Source organism: Ictidomys tridecemlineatus, chromosome X, assembly GCF_052094955.1.
Source record: "Ictidomys tridecemlineatus isolate mIctTri1 chromosome X, mIctTri1.hap1, whole genome shotgun sequence".
In the NCBI taxonomy this organism is placed as follows: Eukaryota; Metazoa; Chordata; class Mammalia; order Rodentia; family Sciuridae; genus Ictidomys; species Ictidomys tridecemlineatus.
Window position 1 is genome coordinate 91,985,925 of NC_135493.1, and position 14,310 is coordinate 92,000,234.

Consider the following 14,310-nt stretch of genomic DNA (forward strand, 5'->3'; position numbering starts at 1 on the left):
TATAAGGAAATGGGAAAAGAGGACCAACCTCTCCTCTGGCTTCTAGCCACTTTTTGTCCCTGGGAATAAAATAGGAGTTTGAGAACAGGACTCAGTTTGCTTCTTCTACTGATGGGTAAAATCTATGTGGGCTGTAGCCTTCACTGATATATTTCTTGTTTCCTGTCTCATAGGTTCAAATAATAAAATCCACAGATGGTAGCAGAAGACAAAAATGAAAGGAAAAAATTGTTTGAATGAGAGGAGAAAAGATGGAGTTCTGATGATGTAAGGGGAAACCTAGCAAAGGACTTTTCCACTTGAGTGTACTAATCTGGGAACTTGTAGCTTCTGGATAAAGGCATTGATCAGAGACCATGCTGAACAGACATTAAAAGCATTGGGGTTAATTGTTAGAATCTATGTTGTACAGATGTTGGGAGGGTACCAAGGCTATTGGCTTGGCTCATGACTTTCTAATTGGCTGTGCCCTTCTAGTCCTTGAGTCTGAAATTTTCTGTAACCTCCATTTGGGGCTACCTCCATTTCTCTTACCCCATTAAAAGGAGTGGACTAGAATGATTAACCTCACAGTGTGGCCTTTATATTTGAAAAAAAACCATAATTGGGGCCCATTGCCCCCATTATCTGATGATTAGCTGGCCTATCTTATGGAGATGGGGCATTAAAGATGCCAGTCACAAAGAACATGGCAATGGGCTCCAGTACTGTTAAATTATAACCTGAGGATGAAATAGTCTCCCCTTTTAAGATATGACAGGATGCTCCATTTGCCCAGGGGATACATCTGGGTGCAGCTCTGCCTTTGCCTACAGAGCTAAAATACAGGGTCCTCCTGGAGTCCCCACGTATGCAGGTGCTTGTGTCTTGGCCCTGCTGATTTCTTCAGAGATTGGTCACTAATTGTTTCTGCACAGTCAATGTAACCTTTACTGTATAGAGTACCCTGTTTTTTAAAAAAAAAAGACTCTGTGGGTACAACTGAGAGTAGGGAACTTGTTTAAAGTTGATGGCATTGTGATGATGATAAAGGAGAGGAGACTGGTCAAACAGCAATATCCTGTGCTCCAACCCCTTTAATGCAAACTGGGAGGGGAAAAGAAGATTAAGGCACAGGTTTTATTTTGTATATGTCAGATGGTCCAATTCCTGTCCCAGGATAAAATTTGTTGTATAAATTAAATTTACAGATAACATTCTCACCCCAAAAAGATAACATTCTCACCCAAAGCAACAACAACCTTTGCAAATGCCTTCCAGGAAAAGGAAATAGAGCCTGTTCTGCTGAAAGTCTACTAAAGGTGAGTAAGGCCATTTGGGCCAAAGGGACCCTAAGAAAACTGATCAATGTTATCTTAACCAAAATTTTGCTTAAGGAGAAAATAACTTGCCCCAGGAAGAAAAACAAAAGCATCCTGAGAAAGATGCATTAATGGAGATCCCTTCTCTTCTGGACAAATTTTTAAAATATGAATTGGGTCAGCTTTTCCAGATACCTTACAATTTATGCCTCTTCTGCCTATTTAGACTGATGAGTACCAATCTGTGCAAAACTTAAGAGCTATAAAATATTAAAAGTGTAATGTCCATTGCTTTTAGGATTTTTCTTTGTCAGAAAAATGATTTAGAATTTTGATCAGGCTTGGTTTTCATGAATAACCCAAATATATATGACTGGAGATATATATATATATATATATATATATATATATATATATATATATATATGAAACTACATATATTTGTATGAGTGCTGTCTAAAGGTTCTGTAAAAGTTTATAAAATAAAGTTTTATGTAGGTTTACAGGCAAGGTAACCAATAAGTGCTCTTTTTTATACATTGTATTTTGGATGAAACAACCACACTGCCTTTTGAAGAATGGTTTATATCTGCCTGCTTTGACTGACTCTATTTCTGATTATTAATACTGTTTCCTAAATGTGTAAGAATTTAAAATTATCCTTTGATTTCTTCTAGCAACCCTAAACTATACAGACCCATAATTATCATTATCATACACTATGGATTCTAAATTTTTTTACTTTAAAAGTTAAACCTAGTTAATATAAGGATATCTGTGTAATTATGACACTAACCACTAGTGACTTCTTTATATATTAGATATATTCATATTCTTCTAGTAAATAAGTCTTTTGAAACATAAAGTTTTTGAGAACATGTTACCAAGCTGGTCTTCTCCAAACTAAAGTTTTCTGTAGTAATAATCTTTTTTAGATTTATAAGAATAACAAATTTAATTGAGGGTTATCACTTAATGTTCTGTAACTGGATAAAGGTATCCTGTTATCAATAACATGTATATACATATACGCATATATAGAGAAATTTTTAAGTTACTTTTTATACTGGAATGGAAATGTATTTTTGAAAGATGATAAGGAAAACTCAATCTGTTTAAAAGTTGCATGGACGCATTTTGCCACTTTTTCTACAAAAAATAAAGTTAAAAGCTGTCTCAGCTTCTGTTTGATTCATGTTTCAGAAGTAATGTTGCTGTGTGTGTGTGTGTGTGTGTGTGTGTGTGTGTGTGTGCCTTTTGTCAAGAGACCTGCCTTACCTAAGATAAGGCTCTGCCTCTCACCTTACTCCTTAGAATGGCTTAGGCTCATTTTAAATTATGTTCAAAGGACAGATTTTTGTTGTAAAGATTACTGTGATCTCCTAATAAATGGGATATAATACATAACTAGGTAAAAGTTGAAGATTGTAAAAATAATATTTCTTGGTTCATAGAGACCATACAAATTGAATATGTTTTTGCTCTTATTAATTTTATTTTTGTATTTGCCTTATATACATTTTAACTGTTGCCTATTGGTGTTTTGCAGAGGTACTCCTTCTAACAGAACAACCTGAGTTAATTTGAGGCAATAAACTATCACCTACAGGACAGATAGGATATAAGGTTAACTTCCAGTATTAATACTGAAACCAATTAAATGAAACAGGTAACTGTAAAATTATAGACATAGAAGTTAAACTCATTACCCCTAATTTAAGACTGGCCTACTTGATATTTAAAACTGAGAATGTGGACACAAAATTCAAGGCAGTAAAAGGACCAATGAAAAAACAGCTAGTATTTTGCCATAAAAGGTCAGCCAGGACATAGGGAATGATATGAACCCTTGAAGATCACCTGACCTCTCAATCACGAGGACTGTAGAGAACATGAAGCTCACCAGTTCATATTCTGCATAGAGGAGGGTCACTGGAAAGTGAAAATCTCTGATGCTTCCAAGTGAAGCCAATTGTAGTCAGCAAGACCTTGATCATCCTGGCAGAAGGCAAGATAAAGGGGTCAAAAGTCTTCTCACAAGTTCCCAAGAATGTCCCTGAAAAATCTCAGCTGGCTTTTACTAAGTAGTAAGGTCAGCATTGACCTTAGATCCATGCCTTTCTATTTTAATTAATAGAAGTTACAACTAATGGATGATATCCACAAGGAGAAAAAAAAAGATGACTCAATATAAAGAAGAATTTCTGATCCTTAGAGCTCTCCAAAGATAGAATATGATGACTTAGATTGTTGGGACTGTTCAAGCAAAGATTATGCACATTATAAAGGATATGAAATCTTCATTGAAAGATTGAACTGGATTAGCAATTCCCAGTCTTCTCTCCACTCAAAGCAGATGATATTCACATGTGTAATTCATTCCCCCAGGCATAATCAGGCCTATGTGTAATTCCCTGGCAGGAATCTACCTTTTTCTCTTTACTAATGAAGTGTAGCGGAAGCTAGATGTCAAGGAGAGTAATATTATTATGGGGATAAACTTGAATTGATTCCATTTGCAGATATAGATACAAGTAGAGACAGCCATAGTAACATAGATAAAAGTTTACTACCATGGATACAGTTACAGTGGAGAAAATCTTGGTGGTTTAACTAGTGTTGCTAACAAATTACTTGTAACATAATTAATTTTAAAAACGTATGATGTCTGTCTAAAAACTATGGGTAAAACAAAAAACAAAACCGGTCTTAGATCTTGCTGCTACTCAAATTGTGTTCCACAGACCAGCAGGGCTCGCCTTACCTGTGAGCTTTTAACACTTGCAGACTCTCAGGGACTACTTCAGACCTGCTGAATCAGAATGTATTTTAACAAGATCTCCAGGTGAGTCATATGCATATTGAAACTTTAGAAGCACTGGCCTAGATAAATTTTGAGTTCCTTCCAAGTGGAAATACGTGTAAATTTGACAGGCTGATATGATGTCAGTATCTGCATTAAAGCCTGGCCACAAGCCCCTGCTTCCATGCCTCCAAAATCTTGGACAATCTTTCATCCTTCAAGCCTAGCCATGCTACCAAAGAGGATAAGCTGTTTTCTGGAGAACAGTTGCTACTAAGCATTAAGTTGCTGACAGATTGTTTCCACACAAAATTGCATTTCATAACAGGCATCTGCTTTAACTTTCAAGATTCCAAGCATTAGTTGCGACAGTTTTGAAGTTGTGTTTTCATCTTCATATTCATCCTCATCCCCATGACTTTTGGCACATACCTAAAGATCTGTTGGAAAATAAAACCATAAACTGGCACTATAATTTGAAAGACAAGAGGCTTTGAAACTTTTCATTATGCTGTCAAAAAAAGAAAAACGGTGCTTTTAAATGCATTACTCCATGTCTGCAGTGTGATACCAAGGCTTAATTTTGCAGCAATGCATTACTTATGCAGGCTTATTATATGGGGGATTTTTTTCCTCGTAGTTCAAAACCAATCTGAAGCTGGCTTTCTGTGCTCTTGGTTCCTTGATGAAGAGACAATAAGAGGGACTTGTTTCTTTGTGAAAAGAATGGATCACTAAAGCAAGAAACCTACTGGAAAGTAATTAACCCCATGATAGATGGAGACCTACTTCCCTTGTGTCTCTTTGCTTTTCCCCACATTTTTTAAAGGAAAAATGTCAAGATGTCTTTGAAAATATTACCAGCATGAGCCTAAATTCATAAATTTATTTCTTCTATTTTTCTTTCCCTATTGTCTTTTCTATGGTCCCTCATTGTTTTGTTTTAAAGCCGGGGCATCTCAGTTCCTTCCTGACGTTCAGTGGGGAAAATGTCATCTTAATAATAGTCATAAGTGGCCCAAGAGCCATTTCTCATTAGGTGATGACAGGCCCTGTCATACTCAATACTTTCCCATGAAAAAGTGAAATGAAAAAAAGGCTTTATTTCTTTATTTGTAAAATATTTGGAAGTATAATGGCAGAGAGAAATGGAAAATGGAATGATTCAGGGCACCACTGACCTTAATAAGACTTAAACAAACAATAGAGACAGAGATATATCATCTGAGCCATGAAGCAATATTCTGTTTTGTCCCTTCTAAGTGTCGATTTCACAAAATGCTGGATGATAAAATATATCATTTTGTGCACAATTATCTAAAGAAAACATTTTACATTGGGATGAGAGTGAATCCTTTAAAAGAGGAGGATTTTCTCTTATGGATAAGGCAGCCATCGGCTGTAACACCCCAAGTAATGATTGCCTAATGGACACACCTGCATTATTTATCAAGCTCCTATTGTGTACATCAGGAGGTATAGAGAAAACAAATTTCATCAGGACGTCTGAAAAATGATCCCTATGTGTGAGATACTTTCTTTCTAGTGCCAATTGGAGTCTTTGTGAAAATTGGGCCATAAGAGCCACTGAGATTAAAAGCTGTTAGATGAAGCATTCTTACACAAAGAAGGCCAGACTAACCTTCAGAGTATCACTTATAAGATAAAATTTCAGTTCCAGTTATAACTAGTTTTTCTAATGTTTTGAACATAAAGGGATGCTTTACTTTGTCGAATGCTTTTTCTGCATCTATCGAGATGATCACATGGTTCTTATCTTTAAGTCTATTGATGTGGTGAATAACGTTTATTGATTTCCGTATATTGAACCAGCCTTGCATCCCAGGGATGAATCCTACTTGATCATGGTGCACGATCTTTTTGATATGTTTTTGTGTACAATTTGCCAGAATTTTATTGAGGATTTTTGCATCTAAATTCATTAGGGATATTGGTCTATAGTTTTCTTTCTTTGAGGTGTCTTTGTCTGGTTTCAGAATCAGGGTGATGTTGGCCTCATAGAATGAATTTGGAAGTTCTCCTTCTTTTTCTATCTCCTGAAATAGATTGTGGAGTATTGGTATTAGTTCTTCTTTAAAGTTCTTGTAAAACTCTGCTGTATATCCATCCGGTCCTGGGCTTTTCTTGGTTGGTAGTCTTTTGATGGCTTCTTCTATTTCCTCACTTGATATTGGTCTGTTTAGGTTGTTTATATCCTCCTGACTCAATCTGGGTAGTTCATATGTCTTAAGAAATTTATCGATGCCTTCACTATCTTCTATTTTATTAGAGTATAGGGTTTCAAAATAATTTCTAATTATCTTCTGTATTTCTGAATTATCTGTTGTGATGTTGCCTTTTTCATCCCATAAGCTAGTAATTTGGGTTCTCTCTCTTCTTCTCTTTGTTAGCGTGGCTAGTGGTCTATCAATCTTATTTATTTTTTCAAAGAACCAACTTTTAGTTTTGTCAATTTTTTCGATTGTTTCTTTTGTTTCGATTTCATTGATTTCAGCTCTAATTTTAATTATTTCTTGCCTTCTACTATATTTGCTGCTGATTTGTTCTTCTTTTTCTAAGGCTTTGAGGTGCAGTGTGAGGTCATTTATTTGTTGGCTTTTCTTTCTTTTAAGGAATGAACTCCATGAAATGAATTTTCCTCTTAGTACTGCTTTCATAGTGTCCCAGAGATTTCGATATGTTGTGTCTGAGTTTTCGTTTACCTCTAAGAATTGTTTAATTTCCTCTTTGATGTCTTCTGTAACACTTTGTTCATTCAGTAGCATATTGTTTAATCTCCATGTGATGTAGGATTTTTCCTTTCTCATTTTATTATTGATTTCCAATTTCATTCCATTATGATCAGATAAAATGCATGGTAGTATCTCAACTCCTTTGTAATTGCTAAGATTTGTCCTGTGACATAATATATGGTCTATTTTTGAGAAGGATCCATGTGCTGCTGAGAAGAAAGTGTATCCGCTTGATGTTGGGTGGTATATTCTGTATATATCAATTAAGTCTAAATTATTAATTGTATTATTGAGCTCTATGTTTTCTTTATTAAACTTTTGTTTGGAAGATCTGTCCATTGGTGAGAGAGGTGTGTTAAAATCTCCCATGATTATTGTGTTGTGGTCTATTTGACTCTTGAACTTGAGAAGAGTTTGTTTAATGAACATAGCTGCACCATTGTTTGGGGCATATATATTAATGATCGTCAAGTCTTGTTCATGTATGGTTCCCTTGAGCAGTATGTAGTGTCCTTGTTTATCCCTTTTGATTAACTTTGGCTTGAAGTCTATTTTATTTGATACAAGTATGGACACGCCTGCTTGCTTCCAGGGTCCGTATGAGTGATATGATTTTTCCCAACCTTTCACCTTCAGTCTGTGTATGTCTTTTCCTATCAGACGAGTCTCCTGTAGGCAGCATATTGTTGGATCTTTTTTTAAAATCCATTCTACTAGCCTATGTCTTTTGATTGGTGCATTTAAGCCATTAACATTTAGGGTTACTATTGAGATACGGTTTGTATTTCCAGCCATATTTGGTTATGTATGATACTTAACATGATTTGTTTTTCCTCTATGCTTAGTTTTTCCTTTACTGTACTAACTCCCGCTGTTGGATTTCATTATTATTTTTCATTTCCTCTTCCTGTAATGTTTTGCCAAGGATGTTTTGAAGAGCTGGTTTTCTAGCTGCAAATTCTTTTAACTTTTGTTTATCGTGGAAGATTTTTATTTCATCTTCAATCCTGAAGCTTAATTTTGCTGGATACATGATTTTTGGTTGGAACACTTTTTCTTTCAGCGTTTGAAATATGTTGTTCCAGGATCTTCTAGCTTTCAGAGTCTGTGTTGAAAGATCAGCAGTTATCCTGATTGATTTATCCCTAAATGTAATCTGCTTCCTCTCTCTTGTGGCTTTTAAGATAACAGGAACTTACCTCAACATTGTAAAAGCTATATATGCTAAACCTCAGGCTAGCATCATTCTAAATGGAAAAAAAACTGAAGGCATTCCCTCTAAAATTTGGAACAAGACAGGGATGCCCTCTCTCTCCACTTCTATTCAATATAGTTCTCGAAATATTGGCCAGAGCAATTAGACAGACAAAAGAAATTAAAGGCATTAAGATAGGAAAAGAAGAACTTAAATTATCACTATTTGCGGATGATATAATTTTATACCTAGAAGACCCAAAAGGGTCTACAAAGAAACTACTAGAGCTAATAAATGAATTCAGCAAAGTGGCAGGATATAAAATCAACACGCATAAATCAAAGGCATTCCTGTATATCAGCGACAAATCTTCTGAACTGGAAATGAGGAAAACCACCCCATTCACAATATCCTCAAAAAAAATAAATAAATAAAATACTTGGGAATCAACCTAACAAAAGAGGCGAAATATTTATACAATGAAAACTACAGAACCCTAAAGAGAAAAATAGAAGAAAATCTTAGAAGATGGAAAAATATACCCTGTTCATGGATAGGCAGAACTAACATCAACAAAATGGCGATATTACCAAAAGTTCTCTATAGGTTCAATGCAATGCCAATCAAAATCCCAACGGCATTTCTTGTAGAAATAGATAAAGCAATCATGAAATTCATATGGAAAAATAGAAGACCTAGAATAGCAAAAGCAATTCTAATCAGGAAGTGTGAATCAGGAGGTGTAGCGATACCAGATTTCAAACTGTACTACAGAGCAATAGTAACAAAAACAGCATGGTACTGGTACCAAAATAGGCGGGTGGACCAATGGTACAGAATAGAGGACACAGAGACCAATCCACAAAATTACAACTATCTTATATTCGATAAAGGGGCTAAAAGCATGCAATGGAGGAAGGATAGCATCTTCAACAAATGGTGCTGGGAAAACTGGAAATCCATATGCAACAAAATGAAACTGAATCCCCTTCTCTCGCCATGCACAAAAGTTAACTCAAAATGGATCAAGGACCTTGATATCAAATCAGAGACTATGTGTCTGATAGAAGAAAAGGTTGGCTCCAATCTACATATTGTGGGGTCGGGCTCCAAATTCCTTAATAGGACACCCATAGCACAAGAGTTAATAACTAGAATCAACAAATGGGACTTACTTAAACTAAAATGTTTTTTCTCAGCAAGAGAAACAATAAGATAAATAGGGAGCCTACATCATGGGAATAAATGTTTACTCCTCACACTTCAGATAGAGCTCTAATATCCAGAGTATACAAAGAACTCAAAAAATCAAACAATAAAATAACAAATAACCCAATCAACAAATGGGCCAAAGACCTGAACAGATACTTCTCAGAGGAGGACATACAATCAATCATCAAGTACATGAAAAAATGCTCACCATCTCTAGCAGTCAGAGAAATGCAAATCAAAACCACCCTAAGATACCATCTCACTCCAGTAATATTGGCAGCCTTTATGAAGTCAAACAACAACAAGTGCTGGCGAGGATGTGGGGAAAAGGGTACTCTTGTACATTGCTGGTGGGACTGCCAATTGGTGCGGCCAATATGGAAAGCAGTATGGAGATTCCTGGGAAAGCTGGGAATGGAACCACCATTTGACCCAGCTATTACCCTTCTTGGACTATTCCCTGAAGACCTTAAAAGAGCGTACTACAGGGATACTGCCACATCGATGTTCATAGCAGCACAATTCACAATAGCTAGACTGTGGAACCAACCCCAATGCCCCTCAATAGATGAATGGATAAAAAAAATGTGGCATTTATACACAATGGAGTACTATGCAGCACTAAAAAATGACAAAATCATGGAATTTGTAGGGAAATGGATGGCATTAGAGGAGATTATGCTAAGTGAAGCTAGCCAATTCCTAAAAAACAAATGCCAAATGTCTTCTTTGATATAATGAAAGCAACCAAGAACAGAGTAGGGAAGAAGAGCAGGAGGAAAAGATTAACATTAAATAGAGTCATGAGGTGGGAGGGAAAGGGAGAGAAAAGGGAAATTGCATGGAAATGGAAGGAGACCCTCACTGTTATACAAAATTACATATAAGAGGTTGTGAGGGGAATGGGAAAAAAATAAGGAGAGAAATGAATTACAGTAGATGGGGTAGAGAGAGAAGATGGGAGGGGAGGGGAGGGGGGATAGTAGAGGATAGGAAAGGTAGCAGAATACAACAGTTACTATTATAGCATTATGTAAAAATGTGGATGTGTAACCGATGTGATTCTGCAATCTTTGTAATGTTTTGAATAACCAATAAAAAAAAATAAAATAAAATAAAAAAGATAAAATTTCAGGGATGCCCAGAAAGTTGCACTGCCCAAAATAATATATTCTATAACCACTTATCAGGTACTTAAATTCCTACCACTGCATTATTTTATTACATATTCATGGGATTATATGCCTATTGCCATGATAATCCTGTAAGAAAAACTATCAGAATGAGTAGTGTTAATATAATTGGGGATTCATGAGCATCTTCTCTTCAGTTTTTGAAGGGAAGAGAGTAAAAACATCAACTTTCTCAAGGAATCTTTCAGACTTACAAAGGAAGGAAAGGAAAAAGACGCCAAGTCCAAGATGAAAGTCTATCAAAGTCTATTGACTGGTTAAATACCAGGAAGGGAAAGTCAAAGAATGAGCAGTTCTTGGATCACAAGTGATGTTTTAGTGCATCTAGGAAATGTGAATTGAGATGCCAATGGCATCACAGGATACCAATAGAGTATGTGTGACAATGCAATGATATTGGACTTCTGCAACCACTAGCAACAGATAATTTAAGTCATATGTATCAGATAAGGTGAAGTTCAGTCACAAATATAAGAAAATAACAGCAGAATATGTCAGATAAATGTTCTCACTTAAAAGTAGTCTGGAGATAGGCAGGAGAAGGTTGAAATGGCAGCCCTTCATTGTCACCAAGGACAAAGGCTCTTTTCATTCTCTTCTGTCATTCTAGCTCGTAGCTCCTATCTTTTATGTTGCATGATAGTCAAAGAAGGCTGTTGGAGTTTTAGCTATTATATCACATACCAGGTGGGCAGCAGGAAAAAGTAGGTAGGGGTGACAAAAGAGCACCTCTCGCAGCTGAGTTAAGCTCTGTGTAAGGACACTGCCCAGAAGTCTCAGATGGGGCATTTTCTGGCCAGAATTTACTCTCATGGGAAAACCTAGATGTAAAAGAGACTGAAACATGCAATTTTTTTTTTGGTTGGGTGGCAATATGCCCAGTTATAAATTGGGATTCTGCTCTAAGGAAAGGGAAGGATGGATACTTGAAGGAAACAAGCAGTCCCTGAATATTAAATTAAATCACATGTGCATGCATATTTGTGTCTTCACTTGAGCAAACTGACAGCAAGCCATTTATCCCAGGTTCTTTTAATAGTCTTCTACGGTAGAATCAGAAATTATAACCATAACTCACTCAAGCAGATTTTCTAAATCTGTGGGCTTCAAAGTCTGAAAGGCATCCAGAAACACATCTTGACAATCACTCTATTAGCACCTTAGACAGCACTTCACAGTCCATGAGCAGCTTTCATATTTTGTTCCATGCAATGCATTTCAGAGGTAAGCTGTTATTCCATTTCACAGATGAGTAAACTGAGGCTTAGAGAGGTTATGATAGTTGCTTGAGGTAATTCTGCTTGGACAGGAACCCACCCTTCTTTGCATATATTTGTTGCTTGTTCTGCCCCATTGAGACCACCTCTAAGCCACTGCTGGACTCTGATAATTTTTAAAAAAGACAACCAAGCTTCTGTGAATAATCAAGTCCTCTCAGCTAAGAAAAGTTTATTTTCCCTTTGAGGAATAATTATTTATGCCACTCCAGTTTGCATTGAGAAAATTCAGGCAACAATGGAAAAACCACTGGAGGGAATTCACACTTCCAATTTCTTTCACTTTTCTGTTTGTTTTGTGCAATTCCCTCAAGTAGTTAACATGAATGTCTGATTAAATGAACAGAGTAATGGGGACCCTCCATGTATATACTTGTAAAAATATTAGCCATCTTACTGCTTTAAGCATGTTAGAATCAATCCCAAAGACCAGTTCTACTCATCTGCCACAGGCCACCTTCACCCATTCTCTGCCTGAAATCCTATACCCTGCTTCTTCTTTCTCCCCATGGAGGAATCCTTATCCTTCTAGTGCTTCACTTAAAAATCACCTTGTAAACAAAGTCTTTCTGCTATGTCTGGCAGAATGAATTCCTCTCCCTCACACTTCTGGGCTCATCCAGCTTTCTAGAGATTAGAGTGTTGTCTCCAGGTGTAGACCTGGATTTGTCTGAGTCACCAGCCAGATGGGGCAGCATCACATTCTACTTCAGTGATTTTCAATGTGGCCCCTGGACCAGAAGCAGCAGCATCACCTGGAAACTTGTTAGAAATGCCCATTCTAGACCTACAGAGTCCCACACATGAGGAGGGGGAGGCCCAGCCATCTGTGTTTTAACAAGCCCTCCAGGGGATTCTGATGCACATTGAAGTTTGACAAGCACTGTTCCATTCTCTTTGTCTCCCTCCTTTGTGTCACAGAGTCTGAGTGGCTGCCATGAACTGTTTTGCAGGCTCTGTTACAACACAACCAATATACAGGCATGACTAAGATAGAACCAAACTCCACTGCTAGTGTTACCTCTGCTTATTAGAGCTGAAATGTGTTAACCTTACTTACTGGACTGGTTGTCAGAAAGGAAGAAAACTCTGTCGGGTTACATCAGCAAGAATAAATTGCCAGCTGACACTCTTTGCATGTGGTAGTCACAAATACTATAAATCATTGACTGGAGTTTGGTGACAGCTTTCTTGCCCCACCTCTGTGCAGACAACATCTCGTTAGTGAGTCATGGAGATGCTAACAATATATTTACTGCATCTTCTGAGAAGTCTGGCAATTCTGTGAGTTATTTTTCTTTTTGTGTGTGAAACATCATAAAAAAGACTTGCAGTGTTTCATTTCTTTTTCTATTACACTCTCCTGCTGCTTTTATAATGCTCTTTCTAAAAAATATAGATATATAATAACAAGAGAATTTGTTTCCTGAATAGAACGGATCACACATCACCTTCTATCTGTGTGTATGTGTTTTTCTCCCTAGCCATATTTGTACACATGGGAAATAATCCTGTCTATAATGTCATCTTTAAAAGGCTGCCTCAAGGAATCTCAGTGTTGTAGGCAAAATTGGATTTTGCTGCCCTGGATCACATTATTGCTTTTCTAATTTGACTATGGCTTATCCAGAACTAGAAAACTTGGTCAGCTGGCCTATTGATTCCTTGCCCCCCAAACTTTTCTACTTGTGCCTACAGCTGAACTTGTACCTCATATTTTAACTTGCTACTCAGAAGATACAAGGTTCAGTGCCGAAGTCTGGCTTGGCACAAATCAGGAGCCACTTGTCAAAAAGAAACTAACTTTATTTTTAGAACTACAAACGCCAAACAAAACAGCTCCAGGGAAAAACCCTCAGAGCCCAACTGCCACCACCGGCTTCCACAAGCCTCTCTCCCCCACACCAGCCTTTTCCTCCCACAATCCTCCTCCTCTTGAGGCCGATTGGCTGGGTTGCGTGGGCAGAGCCAAAGAAGTCACCCAATGAGCAGCTCCGTGGAGGAGCCAATCAGCTAGATGTTGCTGGGGCAGCTGTGAGCCAATCATCAGCTGGCAGTCTGAAGGGCAGGGAAACAGCCCAATGAACATCACCGCAGAGGAGCCAATCAGCTAGATGTTGCTGGGGCAGTCTGAAGCTTGCTGGCAGCTGGAAGTTTGCTGGGGCCCCTTTGGCTGTGGCTCTCAACAGTTCAGGTTGTTAATCTTTCTGAAAAATGATGCTTCTGCTGTTTTTTTTTTCCCTTCTTTCAGAGTACAAGTACTGCTGCAGAAGGAAATGGGCCAAAGACACAGAGATGAGCAGGGAATCTTACCTAATTTTGTATAATATTTGATTTGAATATGGGATACATGCTAGGACCCTTAATTCCCACCACTTCTACATGAGGTTTGTAGAGAACAGTAATATGCACTTCCATGAAAGTGCTAGAAGATCTTCCACTTTAGGGACGGCTGTACCATGAAACACCTTTATAACACTGGGCAAGTAGTCCAAATTCTCTGGTCTTCAATTTTCTCAGACAGCAAGGAGCTTGGAAGAAATGGCTTTTAATATTTCCTTCTAAGTCAAAATAAT